Genomic DNA, 11827 nt, shown 5'->3' with positions numbered 1-11827 from the left:
CAGACATCTCAGACGCTGTTGAGGAAGAGAATGTCTTAAGTGTGTGTGTGTGTGTGTGTGTGTGTGTGTGTGTGTGTGTGTGTGTGTGTGTGAGAGAGAGAAAGAGAGAGAGATGATGGGACTGTTGGGCGGAAAACGCAAACTGTAATCCACTTATCACTCCTCCACATCTGAAATTACAGGAGACACGTTTTACAGGTATTATTAATCTCCAAGAGGCAGCATTTCTCTCTCTCTCCTCCTCCTTTCCTCTTTCTCACTCCGCCTCTCCCTCTATCTCTCCCTCTCTCTCTCCCTCACTCTCTCCTTTCCCCTGCAGGTGTTAGGTGCCATGTGACCTGGATTCCTTTAGGAGTGTGTCATTTCTAACAAGAATACATACTCACATACAGACTCACAACATCCTTGAATAGACACACACACACACACACACACACACACAGAGTCATAAGCACACACAATATAATTTGGTGGTATGTCTGCAGACTGACAGTGTGGGTGAGTTACAGCCAGGGGCGTCACTAGACCTTATTCACTGGGGCACGTGCCTTAGTAAAAGTCTCCAGTGCCCTAGTAAAATTCTAACGCTGCTCTCTCTAGAAACGACATTCATGAGTGAGCGCATCTCCGTGCCTGCTTTAGTCATGACTCGAGCCTGTCACTTACCAGCCAATAAAAAAAAACAAGGAAATAGAAAGGGGCCATAATCATAGACATAATATACATAGACACCGCATCGACCGCTGCTCCCTACTAGCGCTGACGAGATTTGGAGCCGCCATCTTGGACCGGTCATCCACTCCACTCAGTGTAATCTGTTTGGCCGGTGCAATGAGCTGTCAGCACACTTAATTAATCATATCTCACTGAATACCGAACAGATTTTCACGCGGTTTTTTTTGCTGCAAAGGTCATACATCTAGCTATGATACAGGCCACATTGTTCGAAAATACAAAATACAACCAATAGTACGGTAATGTTAAATCTTACTTGTGAAAAGTAAATCCCCCGAGTATGGTCCGCCGATTTGAGCAGGAACATGCTGCACAGTGCTGTCATCTTGTGTTTTCTGCTGCAACGCAATGAGGAGTATGACCGGTCCAAGATGGCGGCCGCATTTCTTGTTTCCAGCAGCCAATGCGGCGTCTATGTATATTATGTCTATGGCCATAATAGCCAATCAGGAAATAGCACCTCTGTAGCTGGATAAGATTGAACGTAACAACCAATGAAAATCGTTCACAAGATTCTTCCGAGTATTTCGTCCGCTGGAACTCGTCATATCACTTTGAGCACAGAGTAAGTCGTCCCCTGTTTTAATGTTTCAACAAATTCACAACTTGTTTGACAGAAAAAATGAGAAGTTGATCGCTGTTAGAGAATGTTGCCCACATAATTAGCATCTGTTTTTCAATGCTTATCGTCGTAGCCTAAATTTAGCAACAGTTTACCAGCTTGTGCTCTCTCCCTCATACACACACTCACACCATGTGTAGGCTGCATGCACACATGCGGACAATTAATAATGATTTATACATATACTGGAGAGAGAGTTCTGTAAAAGTAGCCTATACTGTTTGTGAAGCTGTCCTACTGTAAAACTAAACATAGCCTTCTGATAAACTATTCAGAGATGGACAGACAATTCTTCCTGAACAGAGGCAGAGGGAAAGGAACAGTGAGGAGAGATGAGGAGGACGAGGGAGGTATGATAATTTCCCACATTAAAGGTGCCATGTGTAAGAATTGAGGTAAAAATATCTAAAAAAATTAGCTACACGCATCAAAAGAATGAGAAGAAATAATGTTGATGATATATAGTGCTGCAGAGATATCAACCTGAATTAGCATGCTAAATTACTAGCCACAGCCCGACAGGTGTCATAATACCAGTTTCGGCCATGAGATGCGGTATGCGGGCAACATAACCGCCAGCCAAACTGCAATACACGTTTCTCGGTTGTTACTCTAGGGTAGACCAACTCATTTTCTGGAGGTATACTGCCCCCATCTTTTATGGAATGGGGAGTATGAATTGATTTGTTGGCGGACATTACACATGGCACCTTTAAAGGTAACATTTATGCTGGTAATAGCCAGTTCTGTGATTTGATCAATGGTTTAATGGCAAACTTAAATAAATTTGCTGCATTTGTAAATGTAGCCTATAATAATCTACACAGAATCAGACTCAGACAATCAATAATTAGATTAGGCTACATTTGCAAATTATCACCAAAAGTCAGTATGAAGGCTTTAGTAGGCTATTTAAACTACAAAGAACTGCAGTATTGCCAGGATGACTACAGGACCCTTGCCTGGGAGGGAAGTATATCTCAATTTTGACTAAAAATAAGCTTCCCTTGTGTAGGAAAGCCTATTCAATTCATGCAGTGAGTATACAGTAGGCCTACTTATGCCTATGTGTTTGGATGTTGCTGCAGTGGCTGCTACAACAATTGAGGGAGAGAGTGCTGGAGGAGAAGGAGGAGGAGAAGAAGGTCGAAAAGAAGGAGAAGAGAGGGGAGAAAGAGCACAGGCTGGGCAGTCCAGTACCAGGCAGGAGGAGGAGGAGAAAGACAGGCAAGAAATGGATGAGGACATGATGGGGGATAGACGTAAAAGCCATTTATTTCATATTGCGCGCACATTTAAATGTTTTTTTTTTTATGTATTGGGAGTTGGGGGCCTGTGCCCCAGCAAAGCTCTAGGTCTAGAATCGCCCCTGGTTACAGCAGACACCATTCTGCTCACTTCAGTCAGGTATTAGCACGTGTATTTGCATTTACACATGTAGTGTATGTATGTGCATCCTATGCGGCTGTGTGACTGTGCGCTTGATGAACATGATGGAATACCATACATGTGTGACCGTGTATGTAAATATTATACATGTGTGACCGTGTATGCAAAAATTATACATGTGTGACCGTGTATGCAAATATCATGTGTGACCGTGTGACTAATTTGTTACCTTTTTGCAGATGTACGTATGCGTGTGCGTGCGTGCGTGCGTGTGTGTGAGTGTGTGTGTATGTTTGCTGCTCTGTGCTCTAAGTGCTTTCCCAGGAGTCAGTCAGTCCCGCTGTCTATTATGTCTAGGTAGACTGATATGAGAGAGAGAGGGAGAGAGAGACACATGCACACACAAACACACACAAGCATACTCTGACACCGTGATATGTTTTTAAGTACCAATATGGGTTGCATTATTTAATCTGAACAAGATTTTAAAATATCAAAATTATGAAATGCAATGTCTGCTGAAATGTTTGTGACATGTTATTTTCGAACATGCATATGCATATCAGGCAAACAAATGAAGCCACATTGATTCCTGCATTCTTTAAAGCAAACACACACACACACACACACACACACACACACACACACATAAATGCTGAAAGAACCAAAAATGGATTCTAAGACCCTCTTAGAGTCAGATAACAGATAAGGCAAATTGCCTATGCCGCTACACTGTGTGAGTGTGTGTGTGTGTGTGTGTGTGTGTGTGTGTTTCATGCTGAGTGGCATGCATATAAAGACAGACAAAACAGCAGCCATTCATGCACCCCCCCACACACACACACACACACACACACACACACACACACATACACACACACACACACAACACACAGTAGTAGGCCATCTCTGTGGCGGGCACAAAGTCATGTTGTGTGACCAGACACTCGTAGACGCAGCCAAGCTGACATCATCAGAGCTATGTAAGCAGAATGCCAAGGAGACACAGCCATTACGTCAGCGTTCCATTATGTCAGCGCCATCGTGATCTCCCAGGGGGACGCCACCTGGAGTAGTGCTTTGGGAACGGCTTCAGCTGTCTGCAGCGCGTCCAGACACATTAGCACGTATTAGTATGAATACCACATACAATTACTGCCTGCGAGAATGACACTAGTGGAGACTGAGGTCGATTAAAATTCATGCTCTCCAAGTAGTAAAGTGGGGCAATTAGAGATATTTGCAAACATTATCTACCAACACAGCTAGCTAGTGTTGGAGAAGTACCTTAATTCAGTAGTGTATCAGTAGATGGTTGGGGTTGATTGAATGGGAAGAATTAATTGAAGAATGGATATATAACTCAATAGATTTTTGTGTTAATACTAGGGGTGGGCGATATATATCGTCTGCGATAATATCGTGATTGTTGTTTTAACGATGTGCAAATTTACATTATCAAGTATTTAAAATACTTATGGGGGAAAACACTCGAAATCATGCATTGAAACCCCATACATTCACTAAATCCAGGAGGTGTGTGCAAGAGAAGCCCCGTTGCAGCAGACAGTGTCACGTGATCCATAGTGGGTCCACGTTGTCACATGCAGGTCTAATATTTATTTTGTGTAGCCAGATCAAGACGTAGCCTAGGCTACAAGGGATTTTGTGCAGCTACTTCTGTTCACGTAGCATTGATGAGTCAGTCCTTTTTTCTTACATGGTATTATATGGAGAGAAATCATTTGCCTTTGAGTATTTTAGTAGTCAGTTGTAAACAAAGAACTCTACTCATGTAACCCTTTTGTAAATGGACTAAAGTTCGCTCTAAATATCTACGTGTATCGATTATGCTAACTGTTAGCATCTCTATGGGATTTCTCATATACATTAGCCATAAGCTAACGCATTAGTTTCTATTCTGTAACTTGGAATGCTAGCCTACATGATTTCTCTTAAACAAAACATCGAAGGGAATAACTGAGATGTACTCTGTTGGTCTGCTTAGTTTTACAGTGAATCCTAAGTAAAGGTTTTTGAGTCTAGTCATCTTCTCTAATGTAGCTGGCTAGACCATGTCATTGCCACACACACAAGTGGGGGCAAAATTGGAAATGTGTCATAGAGTGACAATGCATTGGTTGATTTGGTTAAAAAGTCACAGGTTAGGTTATTGGTTATTATTGAATTGATGCTATTCATAAATAATGAGCTGTAAAGTAACTCAGACTTTTACATTTTTTTTTTAAAGGATATAATTAAATTAAAAGACTAATTATCGTTATCGTCAAAATCACAAAAAATATCGAGATATTATTTTTTGTCCATATTGCCCACCCCTAGTTAATACATTTTTTATAGAGCTGCACAGTCACGCCCACAGCCAAAATGCGGTTAGGTGCCGGATGTAAGATTCCCATTCATTTGTCCCATTGACGTTTGGAAAAATCTGTATCTAAAGAGTTTTACAGCATGTCTTAGGCTAACCAGCTACGGCATAACTCATAAGCATACAACATATCATTTCGAGTGAAAAAACGAGGAGAAAATCCAAAAAAAGTCAAAGGTACAAGACTGTGTACATATTTTCATTTCCGAGCGAAGGAACTACTCATCCCATAAACCACCGCGCCTCACTGAATAATATAGGCAAAATCGGCGCGATTTATTTTGCCATTTCCAATGACAGCACGCGAACCCTTTCCTCCAAACAGTGATTTTTATATAGTGAATGTGCAGTTAATAACAGTTATTTCAAGAGTAATCGTGTAAATAATAGTCTTTTGATATTGAATTTTATATTTATCATCATGTATTTTATATCGTGTGTGTGTGAACACGGTTAACGTTAACAGCAGTGCTTTGTAACGTTACCTGACTCATCCTATGCTGTCATCACTGCTCAGTCGGGCTGATGCATGGACTGGTGCATGGTCTGCTCTTGGACCACCATATTCAGTTTATTAATTTGCCGTGAATTATTACACAAAATGTTCATTAAATACACAAAGTATTCCTAGGTTAATGATTGATATGAATCATACAGTATGAAGGCTACAGTAGCCTAGCTAATGTTAACTAGCACTGCTAGCAGCATTAACGTTACCAACCTCCCTGCTTAACTCACCACAACTGTGTAGGTCTTGTCCCTCATGCTGGCCCTTACAAAACCCACAAACTGACTCTCGGACACACAACAGTCAATAATGTGACCCGATTTAAAGTGGCTTTCACCCCTTTGGACACTCACTAAAACATAATATATTTCATACCTGTGTTGCAGCATGTAGGCTAATGTTAGCTGCATTATGTAATGACATACAATGTCGGAAATGCTAAAGGTTAGCCTGTCGGCTACCTGGAAAGTTTGAGTGTTTAAACTAACATTTACAGTGGTCTATTTGATAGTGTATTGGCCCTAACTAAGTTCGTGTGATGTATAAACCCCAATCCTTGTTGATACAAGTACCAATATTCGTCAAGAAAGTTTTTAATCACATTAAGATTTTCGCCATCTTTGTCAATATTTTTCGCTGAGAAAGTTTCAAACTATGACCATAACGGCCTTTCCACCAATGGGTAATGAAGTACTTATCCAAGAGATTGCGAATAAAAAGCATTTATCTCAAAACAAGGTTAGTGCCCCATGAACTCTTGGTGTCTATAGGAGCATATACAATCGCTTAGTACAGCCGTAGCTGGTTTTAAGTCTACCACGTGCAGTTAAGTTTTTATGGCTTATACCGCAATTGTCAATGGAGAAATTGCATTGAATTTTTACATCCGGCATCGGCTGTGGGCGGGACTGTGCAGCTCTATTAAGTGTCATATGAACATTGTGTAAACATGGCACTTTAGTGCATCATATTCTTTTTCTGAGGTTAACTACAGCTCATTTTTCCTTCTATGTCAATGTATACATGCTGTATGGGCAGTAAAGGTAATCTTTGCTAACACTAGCAACATTCAGCAAAAGTCAACTCAGGTCATTCAGGTGTGCTTACGTTTCTGAGTCAGTGCTTAGTGCTCAATAAATTACTCTCTTTTCTCTCTCTCTCTCTCTCTCTCTCTCTCTCTCTCTCTCTCTCACACACACACACACACACACACACACACACACACACACACACAGGTTTCAGTCACACCCAGTGCACCTTATGATTGATCCCCATTCCTCAGTGCAGAAAGGGCCCAAGGCCAGCTGTGGATATTGATTAAAGGGAAGTTATTCAGCGATGGGATGAAATGGGAGGAAGTTAAAATAAGAGTGTACTGTATACATAGGCTGTATAACACTGTTCAATCTCATATCCGTGATATGACAACTATGTAAACTAACTAGAAATATAGGCCTATACTTTTGAGGCTGTTTTTCTATGGCATCCATAAAGAAAAATATATTTTGATGTTTTATTTATTGCTTCTAGTGACTTGCCAGAGGTGAGGAAGGGGGAAGAGGAGGAGGTCTATTCAAATCAATAGCATAATGGTTTGACTGAACTACTTCAAGCATTTTACCGTTTGAAGTATTTCATGTCAGCTCTACCTCATAGTTTTCAAAGAAGCTTAAGGAGACCCTGGCAAGGAGAGGCCGATAAACAGAGGAGTCAGGAGAATTTTCTCAAGATGTTTTGTATACAGATATTAAAGAGACCCCTGGCATGTAAATAAACAGGGATTTCAGTGCTTACTCAGAATCTAATCTCTGCACAGATTAAAAGGTTGTTCTGAATTCTGCCCACGCCAGGACAAGCACAAACACATGCGCACAATGCAGTTAAGTTGAAGGTGCTCTAAAGGATGTTGGGTAACGTCACTTCTGTTGACATTCAAACAAAACAGACAGCTAGCTCGCTATTCCCTCCTCCTCCCTCCCGTGCAATTGAAACTCTCCTAAACGTGCACCTCGTCATTGATTGGCTGGAACAGTTTGTTATGTTTTTATGTTCCAGGCTGGACAAGGCTGTTTTTGTTGCCGTTTTTGGAGCCTGGGCTGTCCACAGAGACCACATTTTTTTACAGTGTATTCAGGGAACTGGCAGCTAGCGGATGGTAAGGTGATGTTTGCTGTATGTAACAAAAAAATGTTTAGCTTAGAAACCGAGTAACATTGCTTAAAGCACCTTTAATATATATGCTCATCATAGGCTACACACGCCAACTCTTCCCTGGAAAACAACTTTCCCCATTGGTGCAAACATTCTAAAGGATAGAGTTTCAGTGCATCTATTCACATCAGATAATTATCTTCCCTCCCTGTTTTTGGAACAACATTGTCATTTAGTCTGTCTATTGTGTTGAGCAATACATGCGTGTACGCAAGGACGCACGCACACACACACACACTCACTCACTCACTCACTCACTCACTCACACACACACACACACATACACACACACACACACACACATACATCGCTGGGCTTAGTGAGCTGGCACTGTAATATTTCATTAGTGGCACAGCCATCATGGGGCCCGCTACAGCTACAGCTACAGCTACAGACGAGCTGAGGCGAAAGGCTCACATTAAGGTTCCACTTGTGTAGCCTGGGGGGATAGACTGAAGCCATGCTGCTAGAGGAAAGTTGTCTACGGCTCTTTTTACTCTCCTTTTATTTTCATCCCCTATACTGTACCACTTCTCTCTCTCTCTCTCTCTCTCTCTCACTCTCTCACTCACTCTCTCACTCCTTGCTTTTGTCTTCGTCTGAAACAGTGGCTGTATTTCATTCAGATTTTGCATATCACAATAACGACACCACTGGCATAAATAATGCAGAAGACAAAGAGTGACTGAAAGAGAGAGAGAGAGAGAGAGACTGAGAGAAAGGCAGAGGAAGAGAGAGGTGGGAATAGGACCGGCTGATGTTGACTGGCACCCAGCATCACTGTGCTGCATAGCTTGTGGTTCTTTTTAAGCACAATGATTCTTTGTGGGTGGATGCCAGCACCAGAAGACAGACCTCAGCACAATGGAGGGAAAAATACAACATTGTCTTTCTCTCTTTCGCTCTCTCTGTCTCTTGTTCCCTCTTCCACTCTCTCTCTCTCTCTCCCAATCCCTCTCCCCCCCTCTCTTTCTCCAACTGTTGAGATGTGTGTTGTTCTGTGCTGACAGGGTAGAACTCGCCCCCGTTTTCAGTCACTGTTTGGACTGTTGCACAACCACTGCTAACCAGATATAATATCTCCTAACAAAGACAAGGCACAAATCACGGTTATTAGAATAAGTGGTCTTTGGAGGCATCTTTGAGCTTTATCAGTTGTATCAGTGAAGCAGACAAAATATGGCCAGGTATTGAATGTGTGCACAAATCCCACCAGAATTCTCAAGAAAACAGACAAAACCTGGTTACACTTTACTTGAAGGTATCTACATAAGAGTGACTGTCATGAACGAGTCATAAACGTTTATGACATACTTCTGTCAAGTATCATTTGTTTTTTGTCATGACAAGCTAGGTTTAGGGTAAGGGTTAGGATTAGGATTAGGGTTAGTGTTAGGGCTACGATAGTGTCATGTCACTCTTATGTAGAAACCTAAAGTAAAGTGTTACCCAAAATCTCTATCATGCTAAAGTGAATTATTGATGTGTAGACAAATGCTATTGCAAGGATTCTGGTATTTTTAAACATTTTTTCTGATGTGCTATGCAAGAGCAGGGTCTCTTGGTATGAAACTGAGTTCTTTCTGTGGCATTGTACATGCGCATGATTATAGCAATCTTAGCATATGCATAAGATGACGTGGCAACTGACAAAACTTAAGCTGACAGATGTTACATTAACAAACTAAGATGCATGATAGAATGTTTACCGCTGTCTTACATTGAGAGAGAGAGAGAGAGAGAGAGAGAGAGAGAGAGAGAGTGGTTTTAACAGAACTCATTCTGAACACAGTAATTTCTACAGTCAACTCAAGGAAGGGTTGAGAATTATTTTTCCTCTAGATTGCTTTCTGTTCGAGTGTGTGTGTGTGTGTGTGTGTGTGTGTGTGTGTGTGTGTGTATGTGCCCACGATTATGATGCAGTCTCTAGCAGGACACTACTGGAGCATGCATACATTTCTGTGGGGGTAACAATAGAACAGTTGTGTGAGTGAATTACCATAATGTCAACTCATATGAAACAAGGCCCAAGTCAGAGGACAGAACGTGGTCCCTGCACTCATCTGACTCACCAGATGTCAGTAGGTCTGTGTGTATGTGTATGTGTGTGTGTGTGAGGGGAGGGGGGTCTCTGTGGCTCTCTTTGACTGTGTCTGTATATCTTCTGTGTAGATCCTTTCTGCATGTACATCAGAGTGTGTGTGTGTGTGTGTTTGTGTGTGTGCGTGTGTGTGTGTGTGTTTCATGATTTAAGCCATGTCTACACAAAAACGGCATCGCGTGAGGACAATTCGGTTTTAAATTCAACTGTTAAACTAATAAAGTTCATTTTCACTGTTTTTGAAGAGTTCAGGCCAGTCCTTTATTTGGTGAACAGAGGTGCAAATCATCTCCTTTACTTTCTTTCGTTATAGTCACATTAGCTGTAGCCTACGCTATCACCACAAGCGCATACTGTCAAGACTACTAAATGTTATTCCCCAAGTTGTGTTCCATCACCACATTTGTAATATATTGCTATAATGCCATTTACCTTCGTTACCAACAATCAATACTTTTTGCCTGCATCAAATCACATTCGCATTGAGTGCACTGTGCGCATCGAATGTAACATGATTTCTAAGAGACCTACAAGACTTCTTCTGACTTCACTAGACTATGAATGCATTTATTTATGTTGTAAGACATTATGTTAATGACACCGGCACAAAATAATTTAAACTAAAATGGCACTGCCCTAATAACCACTGATGACTAGTTCTCTCGCGTCAGTCACTGACAGTAGAATGCATTGGGAAAACACACAGGGAAAACACTGTTCACCAAGTCATGATAAGCTATTGGCGCGGCGCAGCAGCAGTTTGTGATGTTTACTGAGAGTAATCCTAGGTAGGCTAATGTCATGTATGAAAACTAGTATTACCAGCAATACTATATGAGTTTCAGGTCGAGTGCAGTTGGGTTTAAGGGTCAGAGGTAGCCTAATGGGTTGGGCTATGTCGTCATCGAAAATGCCGTTTTTGCTGTTCGCACGACAAGGGCAAAACAGGGTTTTCAAAAAAACAACCCTGGAACCCTTTTTCGAAAAATATAATTTTGATCACCTAAAATGCTCTGGTCGTGTTGAAGCAAGGCCAAAACGATAAAAAAAAATTTATCGTTTTCACAAAAACTGTCTTTTTGTGAACATGGCCTTAGTTTGTATGAGGGTGAGGATGTTGTGTGTGTCTGTGTGTATTTATACAGTTAGAGTCTGAGGTGTGTGTGTATTTGTATTTCTTGATTGACTCTGGAATTCTACAGACATAAAAGTTAATGTCTGAATCTTATGATCCCACAGAGAGGCTGCAGCTGGAAGGACTTAACCTGTATCTGCAGGCTGACTCTTCACAAACACCCAAATAACCCTCACCCACAGATTCATCCAACTACATCTCCTCACACTTTTATTACGCTGTTATTATGATTTGTAGCACAATTAAGTGCTATGATACATTGGTATTATTGACTATTATTGATTCAAAAACAGCAATTTCTCAAGCTAAAATGTCATTACTTGATACCTTATGATGATAAAGTATTGAGGTCAGAAATGTTTGGAATTTTTGCTATCTGCCTTGTATACTGTACATGCAGAACTCTCTCAAGCAAACTTCCAGACTAGAGGAATAACAATTAAAGTGGCCTTGACTGATGTCTTTTTTGTATAGTCTCATTTTATGATTACATAGCAGTTAACTTCAAATGCATTTACTTCCTGACTCTAATGTGTTTCTGAACTATCATGTTTCTTCTAAACTTTGTGAAGAGGAAGCTGGATTTTTAGTTTAATGACTCCCAAGAGTGCAGTGTGTGTGTGTGTGTGTGTGTGTGTGTGTGTGTGTGTGTGTGTGTGTGTGTGTGTGTGTGTGTGTGTGTGTGTGTGTGTGTGTGTGTGTGTGTGTGTGTTGTGTGTGCACCAGCCACAGTGTGT

General features: G+C 41.2%; 1 long non-coding RNA gene across 1 annotated transcript; it reads left to right on the top strand.

Moving 5' to 3' along the window:
• The first annotated feature begins 1655 nt into the window (after window positions 1-1655).
• On the top strand, window positions 1656-11550 carry LOC121693291. The gene is made up of 2 exons (XR_006025460.1): window positions 1656-1707; window positions 11195-11550. It is a non-coding gene; the product is annotated as an uncharacterized LOC121693291 (long non-coding RNA).
• Window positions 11551-11827: the final 277 nt, after the last annotated feature.

This window comes from Alosa sapidissima, chromosome 19 (assembly GCF_018492685.1).
Source record: "Alosa sapidissima isolate fAloSap1 chromosome 19, fAloSap1.pri, whole genome shotgun sequence".
NCBI classification, from domain to species: domain Eukaryota; kingdom Metazoa; phylum Chordata; class Actinopteri; order Clupeiformes; family Clupeidae; genus Alosa; species Alosa sapidissima.
This window is presented reverse-complemented; position numbering and strand designations above follow the sequence as displayed.